General features: G+C 38.9%; 1 protein-coding gene across 4 annotated transcripts in view; it reads left to right on the top strand.

The window, feature by feature from the left end:
* lypd6 (LY6/PLAUR domain containing 6) overlaps nt 1-8,841 on the top strand; it is a 58,702-nt gene continuing 49,861 nt past the window's right edge. For all 4 annotated transcript variants that reach the window (XR_006406145.1, XR_006406144.1, XM_044366702.1 and 1 more), the window contains exon 1: nt 1-286. The gene's annotated coding sequence lies outside the window, so the exon portion shown is untranslated. The remainder of the gene's footprint in view (nt 287-8,841) is intronic.

Below are 8,841 nucleotides of genomic sequence, written 5' to 3'. Positions count from 1 at the left end.
CAGGAGGTGCGGCCGCCGGAGCCACCGCCCACCGGGCTGTCCCGGCCAATGAGAAGCGGCCTGTGCGGCGACCTCTGATAGGAGCGGAGCTTCACTTCATCACCGTCTTCTGCCGTCAATGGAGAAAGCCTTTCCTCCGTTCCAACAAGAGACGCCGTGTCTGAGTGTGACCAATCTGCCAATGGGACTATAATCTTGACAAGCAACACACGGGGGGAGTGGACGGCTGTTTCTTCACCGCCTCTGGATCCTGACAGAGTTTGACAGCTGGAACCTCTCTGTCCAAGTAAGTACTTTGATTCTAACTGCATCTACAACACGGTCCGGGATCAATACTAGGTTACAGTTTAAGAGGGAACCTGACTGTGGAGAAAACTCAAATACCAACCACTTCTAAAATCATCCGAGTGGAAAACAATTTGTGCGCAAGTACCCAGAGTGATGTTAACAGCTTGTCTAGAGGTGCGTTTGTTTCCTGATATTCCTCGAAAATGCTGCTGTGTGACCCACTTTGACCTTCTCACCAGCTCCATCAAACAGATCGAGCTCATAACAATAAGGAAATTATTCACTGGTGAGGGAAAAAATATGACAGCCAGTCCCTTTCTTCCTTTTTGGGTTCCTCAAGGAATAAAATTAAATAAAATAAAAACATTTAAAGGTTGTAGATTTGCTTGTAGGCTATTAAAAAAAGAACATATAATTTCGTTTTGACAAGGACTCATGGACAAAGAAGGTTCTGCTGTAATAAATAGCCCCACAGCTCATGAATTACTCATTTTTTTTCTCTCAATTTAGTCTTTTCGTTCATTATTTTTTAATCTTAGGAGGAACGATAGTGTTTATGTACATTCAGACTTGTCAGCTGGCCCTCTTAGCTCTTAACTCCATGTTTCAGTATGTCAGGCATGCAGCTTCAATTTTTACAGCCCCACTCTCCACAGTACAAACACCACACAGTGTGTGAGAGTGAGTAGCAGGTGGATGGTTGCCTCACCCGGCACAACATGTCATGCAGCCGCAGACAAATGACTTGGGGATTGGTGCAGCTAGAAAAAAACAGGGGCAACACCCCCACGTCATGGAGGCTTTGTTCTACAGTCTCTCTGCTGCTGCAAGGGTTTGTGTTAGAGTGTGTGTGTCTGACAGAGGTTAGGGCATGGAGACACATGTGTCTTGCTATCCTGCATGGAGATCCATGTGCACCTGCCACTTGCATCGCAGGCCTGCACTGAAGGAGCCTGTGGATTAGTATCAGTGATATCCACAGAATGTGTCTGTTGTACAGAGAGTCAAAAATTGAACTTTGGCATCAGATGTCTGGTCAGATTCATAATGTTGTTGACTTTGATCAGATAGATCCTCTACATTGGAGTATTTTTCTTGTAGAGCTGCTGAGGACAACATTCAAGATTAAAACGTTTGTTTCTTTTATTAAATGAAAAAAGGGGTTTGTACAATTTACATGTTTTTATTTGTTATAAGGGATCAAAAAATGGCAACCTGATTCTGATGGTCTAAGCTCTGGTCACCACGGGCTCTGTTTAGGCTGGAAGTCCTAAAAATAAAATGTATATTATGTATAATCAGGAAACAATTAATTTGTTAGTTGACTGACAGAAAAGTAACAGTTGAGATCAAAATCTAAGTATTCTTTCAAACAGAAGTGCAAAACTGGTCCCACTGGTTGCAGCACATTCAAGAAATCTTGCAAGAGCTTGCAATTTTTCAAAATTACCGCAACTATTCTGCATGAAATGGCCAAATTAACAGACCATTTGTGATTTGGATCAATTGTGGCATTTGGTGTCATGGTAACTTGGTAACCTGCACTGTACCTTTGGTTTGCATTCAGTTGTTCAGAAGAATACAAGTTGATGGCCTTCAGACAGCAAAGATGGACATAATCTGCCTTAGTAAAAGTATGGGGCCTATAACTTCCTGTTGCCAGTAGGTGGTGCTATTACTGTTTTCTGAACAAATTTGAATTGGATGTGTTCAACCTGCTGGGCAGAGGTCATAAAAGTACATCACATGTAACAGCCGGTTGACAGTATGCAAATATTATTTCCTGTGTGGAGTATGTGGTGCCGGAAGTGACGTGTTAGAAATTGTGTATGCATTTGATGAACTAAGTATCATTTAGGCCTCACTTCCTATTTCCTGTGGAAAATACTACATAAGTGAAATAGTAATGCAGCAATATATTAACCAGAAAGCAACTGACATGGATATAAATTTTCATGAATATTGGACATTGCCTGTAAGAGATAACTTATCACTTCTGTCTGTTGCTGTCTATTATGTGAATACCACACCATGTCAATTTCATGTAAATAGGATGATTGATTTCCTGTTGTCAGTAGGTGGTGCCATCACTATGACTCAATATTGACATGTAGAAGTGTTCACGCCTGGACTCTTATCAAACAGTAGAAATTTGGGGCAGCACTTCACATGTGATAAGTCACATGTGCTTTTTTTATAGCACACAAAACATTGCAAATTGTATCACAATTCTAGAGAAAAGCTGCTGCAAACTCAAACATTTGACAATTTGCAGATTAGCTGAGTTTCTTTTTTTATGTAATTGTGAACTGAGTACCTTGGTGAAGTACGAAGGTGAATTGAAGACATTTGAGTCACCTTGGATGCTGGAAATAATGGATAATATTTTTCACTGTTTCATGACAGTAATAGAATAAATTGAATAAAAACATGTTGAGCAATATGATGATATATACCATGAGATGATATTAATGTCAATGAAATACCTTCATTTGTCAGGTTTCACTTGCTAGATTATTAAATTTTCAGGGAAATGTACTCTCAGGGAAATGTACTCTATAGCAATGTGCTGTATATAATGGACTAACAGAAAATAAATATTAAATTATCGCACTGTTGCATTGTTTGTGTGTGTGTGTTTGTGTGTCTGTGTGTATGCCATGCCAGAAGCAGACCTCGCTTCTGAACCCTCTGTCTGATTTGAAGAGGAGAATCACAGCAGCTTTAATTTGCTGTGAAGTCCTTCTGTTGTGTGGCTGCTGCTCATCATCACATGATGTGTTGGCCTTTGTGCTTCTGTCCCATCAGCATGACAATAGCTGCCGAAAATGACTAAATAGAGACTACAAAGAAAGAAAAGAGTTTCTGCAGGAAGTTGTGTAGGTTCTGTGGGTCGCTCTGCTGTTGCTGGATGGGAGAATCAATGGGTTTACTTTGAGGAGTTCTTTATATAAACATGTGTGTTCCCTGTGTAGAGGAATCTATTAGTTCTGACTTGTACTGTTCTGCAGTCCCATTGGACCATGTGTTCTGAGCACTGAAACTCAGTGCTGAAACTGGCAGCGAATGCTTGAGCACTTCCCCTTTTAATTAGGTGTGTCTGATTTTAAATGCTGTATTTTATATAAACAAAAGTTCTTTTTTCTTCTTCTTCTCCTTGATAGACAGTGTTACTAAAACATCACAAGTGAAACATATTTTGCAGGTAATTCCCACTAAAACACCTGGCACATGTGGTTTTTGGACATTTCACTTGTGATAAATTCAAATGATAAAGGCACGTGTAATTCACAGAACATTTATATTAATTTTACTGGACATGATTTTGGTAACTTCCCAGTGCTGAAATAATTGGTAAATTGATTATTAACCTGCAAAAAATTAATTATTGACAATTTCAATAATCAAGAAATCTTTTATGTCATTTATCCCATAAAATGATCAAACATTTACTGGTTCCAGCCTTTTCAATAGGAGGATGTACTGCTTGACTGTCATGGTAAACTGAATTACTGAGTTTGTAGACTGTGGGTGAAACTAAATATGAAGTTTGAGGTCATCACTTTGGGCTCTGAGAACTGATGATGGGGCTTCAAAAATGAGAAAAAAAAAGTTAGGTGCAGTCTGGTTTTCCACTGTCATAGACAACAATACTTTTTCACTGTTTTATGAAGCTGGTGTTTGGTATTTTTGGTAAAAAAAAGCTTTTCTTTTTTTTTTTTGAATTCGATTTATTTATATAGCACCAAATCAAAACAAAAGTTATCTCAGGGCATTGGAGATTTCTTTAAATGTATACTTTTAATGCTGTGAGCAGCACAAATTAAATTCCATTCACCTCCATTGTATTGTGGTGGAGACAGAAAACTCCAAGGCATATAAAAATAAACCAATAAGCTTTGAGGAGACATTGACCTTTATTTTGAATTGTTTGGTTAAATGTATATTTATTTCACTATTATACTACATCCAGTGCCCTCTAGATTGTGCTTCTATATGTTGATTGTATTAGTGTGGCACTGATGGATAGGGCCTGGGTGCCACTGACCCTGCTGTGTGATGGATGATGTCTGGAGCTTTGACAGTGGCAGGGCTGAAAAATGATCCGTGGCCTGTGAAGCTTGTGAAGCTGTATTCGACCTCTGTAGCTGTAAACACTTCCCATTATTGAGCTGTGTGATGGAGAGGGGATACACATCTGTGACTGAAGGCTGTGGGAGTGGACACTCCCAGGTGTGTGCGTTCAGGCCATTCTCCTCACCAAGTGCAAGGTCAATGTAAAGGGGCCCAAGCAGCCAGTAGTAAATAAATACAATCAACAACACACAGCAACTTACACTCAAACAAATTACACAAAAAAGACAAATATTTACATAATATATTTCAAAAAGCCAATGGTAGCAAGGACAAATGAGTTTTTAAGTCTGGTGGTTCTGCATCTAGGCAGAATATATCTGCGACCAGATGGAAGCAACTTGTACTCACTGAACAGGGGGTGACTACGATCAGCCAGGACTGACTGGGCCTTCTTTGTGGCTCTGATTCTGTACAATAGGGAGAGTTCCTCAAGATTTGTGCCAGCGATTTTACTGCACATTCTTACAATGCCTTCCAACCTATTCCTGTTTTTCAGGGTGAGTGACCCAAACCAGCAGATAAAAGAAAAGCTTAAAACAGACTCAATAATACAAGAATAAAACATTTTCATAAAAGAGGTGTCAACATTAAAACTTCTGAGCTTTCGATAAAAGTACATACACTGGTGGGCCTTTCCACAGACCGCATCAATGTTAATTCGTTGTCAGTTGTTGTACCCAGATACTTGTACTGTCGGGCAAATTCAACAGCCTGGCCGTGAAAAGCAGGAGGTATAGGAGAATGACACTGACACTCATAACTATATAAAACAAATTAAAGTGGTGAGAGGACACATCCCTGAGGGAGGCCAGTAGAAGATAAAAGGACATTAGATAAGATGCCATTGACTCTCACGTTCTGAGATCTATCAGTTAAAAAGTTATATTAAGTCAATGGTCAATGTTGTGGATGCTGGTATGTTGCAAAAATGTGAGGCTGGATACAGTTAAAAGCTGAATAGAAGTCGATAAAAAGCTGCCTTACAAAATTCTTTGCAGCACGTGGGTGAAAGGATCCTGGCATGATGCTAGCGTCATTCAGGCTGACTTTCCCTCCTCATTAGCTGCTCTGTCTCAGCGTTGGGGGAGAATTGGATTTTTTCTTTGTAACAATCACTGTAGAGCCTGATGTACCCACCCACTAATGTCCTTCTGTGTTTTTCTGCACAGTTAGCTTAATTTAGGGATTGTATTTAGGTATGTTTACGAAGAGCAGTTATTAACATTGAAGAATAGGTTATTTATGGAAGCTGGAGGGATAAAACTGTTGTTATATTTTATTTGGGCTTTAACAGCAGCAAGTGATGAGCTGAGACATGCCCTCACTGTCAGATCTTTTCCACCTATCACTGCTTTTATTCCAGGCTAAAGGCCCACCTCTATATAATTGCCTTAGAGTCCCCTTAATTTTAAATCAATAATAATACTGTTTGACACACACAGTGGTCTGTTTTAGTCATGGTTGACTGGAAGTACTGTTGTTGTCGTTGCTGCTGCCTTAGGAAAAAAACTATTTTGTGTTCATGAAAAATAAACCTGTTATGGTTGAATAGGCTAAAGTTGTGGAATTAAAACGCAATTGAAATTCACACATTAAAATTTAATTTCTGGAAGGTTTATTAGATATAATTTCAGCACCATGCACTGTGCAACCATGGTTTTAATGTGTCTCCTCCTGTGGTGACAATATAATAGAAGTAATATATGATTGGGATTTACAAGACCTTTGTGTTTATTATGTTACCTGCAGTAGATTTGTGAAGAATTATGTAAAGGTTTTCATGCACATTATTAAAGTCAAAACTTCAGCTTGTGTTGAGGGTTAGGGTTATATTTTCTGGAGGGCCAGATTTGGCCCACGGGCGGCTATTTGCCTGCCACTGGTATATACTGTATAGCACTTTAAATGTGTGCTGTACTGTGGTTCATGTGCACGTTTGTCTTACCCTGTGACAGCTCTGGATGTTTTCACTCCAGAACCAACAATTGACAGGAGCAATAGGAAGGATTGTGTCTACAGTATGTTCTCATCACTCAACGGAGCCAGTAATGGAACAATCTCTCAAAAATATTATGGATGCAGAAATGTTTGTGATGCCACCCTTGAAGTGCCCTCAGAGTTAGACACTGCCACCCTGTGTGGTGCACCAATCTGTTCTGTGTTATATAGTATATAACACAGATATAACACTATAACACTATACACAATATAGTGTTAAATCTCACTCTGTAGATTTAACACTATATTGTTTAACATTTATCTTGTTTGAGTTTTTGTTTTTCAAATGAACCAATTTAGGGGTGTGAATCTTTGGGAATGTCATGATTTGATTGTCATACTTGGTTGTTCAATTTGATTCAGAATCGATTCTTGGTTGAAAACCAATTCTTGATCCAATGTGTAGAAAAGGGGCAGTATTTTCAGTCTCTTGCTCCAGTATACTGTTTGCCAAACTATTTACTGGTGTCCTTAGTCCACTGAAATGCAATATGAAACATAACTGGCACTTAAGATAAATGGTCCGCAGCCTTTTCATTTTAAAAAGTTACCTGTATTAATTAATGAATTAATTAATTTGAAAGCGTCTTACGGTCTCCTCCCTGTACAAGAATAACAAAATTCTTATGAGTGGGAGGGGGAGTGCTCCTCTGTGTTATTAACGTCATTTCTCCAAGCCATTGTTGTCCAAGACATAGAGCAGGTGTAGAGTTTTTGAGGATTTATTTTCTTTGCACCAAAGTTGGTTTAAGCAGTGTGTGTTGGTCAGACGGTCTCATTTGTTACTGCTGGACTTTGCTCCTCCGCTTCATTTAGCAGAGTACATCTGTTGAGCAATAGAGGGGTAATACACGCTTCCCAATAGCTCTGACAAATTAACATTTTAAATATACAAAAACACATCTATACCCAACCCCAAAGTACTTTTGAAACACAATTAACATAAAGAACTAAATATACGCAATTCAGAGAGAAGAATTCAATATGGAGAAGTCTAGAAACAAGAAAAGTGAACAAAGCGAACAACGCCAAGAGATGCCTGACGAGATGAATGAGGAAGAGGATCCGCCCAACAGCAGTGCCATCACAGCACTGCAGAGCGAGATGGCCCAAATCAAGAGTGACATATATGCTGTCATCGACAGCCGTATCAAGTGTGTATATACGGATTTAAGAGAAGAAATAGCTGCGGCTAAAAAAGATATGCAAACGTCCATTTAAACGCTTGAGACAACATCAACATCATATAGCAACACTATCAAGGAGATAGAGGAAGATCTGCCACTTTTCACTTGGATAGTGTCAGCACACTACAATGCCAGATGACTCGTCTCAATTCAGAAATGGAAAGTCTTGAAGGCTGTTCAAGACGGCACAACATAAGGATGAACAACACATCACTGACATCCACACTGACATCCATAAACACTGCCAACAAAGATTCTCTGCCATCTGCAAACTCAAAGCACTTTCTGTTTCCTTCTGCTGCTGCTCTATAAAAGTATAATTCAACCTATATTTATGTATCTATCTATCTATACCTCCCTCCCCATAATACTCAACATTACTTTATAATGATTCAGAAATTAATACTAAATTTTAGCCACCCCATCACAAAAAATCCCACATTCATCCCATCCAACTAAGATAAAACCTTTTGCACTAGGAGTGACTTTTTTGTACTTTAGGGCACAGCTAATGGGGATCCTAACAAATAAACAAACAAATCAGTGCAATTCTTCGTGTTCTGTCATCAATTATTTTGCTAATATTTGTCAAACACTGAAGATGAGTCTCTGCTCTCTGCTTAGTAGGACACATGAAAAAGTGATAATGCAGTTGGCTATGCAGGGTTTGGGAGCATAGACTATATTAACTGGTACTGAATTAATTAACTAGATCGTTTTAACTACAGGGTCATGGATATACAAATATCTTTTATCTAAATAGAATTTTGTGTGCCTGGGTATGTATTACACCTCTTGTACAAGATTAGCCATGCAAAAAAAGAGATGAGCCATGCGATGCCCACACAGGTAGGTGCAGCTTCCGTGGTCAGTGTAGCAGTTTCAGTTTATGATAATGGACGTGCTCTGCTGTGATGTTGCAACAGATGTGTTGCACTGCATCCATGCCTGGTGTATATTGGCCGTTAGGCTAAATCATAATTCATTCTCATAGGTTAGTTAGTTAAACTAATAAAACAGAACAGAAAATCAATTAATGTATAAGATGATGTGTTTGTTCATAAATAGTAAATATTAGCCTAATCTTTTCTTCATACAGTGATGCAGGCCTGCACTGCAATGGTATTTAAAGTTTGAGTTAGCTACACAGGTAAAAACAGTCTCACACAGTTAGACAAGTAATAACAGAACAGAAATGATTTGAGTTAAGTTAATGTATATATTCATGAAT

This window comes from Thunnus albacares, chromosome 11 (genome assembly GCF_914725855.1).
Source record: "Thunnus albacares chromosome 11, fThuAlb1.1, whole genome shotgun sequence".
Classification (NCBI taxonomy): domain Eukaryota; kingdom Metazoa; phylum Chordata; class Actinopteri; order Scombriformes; family Scombridae; genus Thunnus; species Thunnus albacares.
The sequence above is the reverse complement of the archived record's forward strand: the minus strand, read 5'-3'. Positions and strand labels throughout refer to the sequence as shown.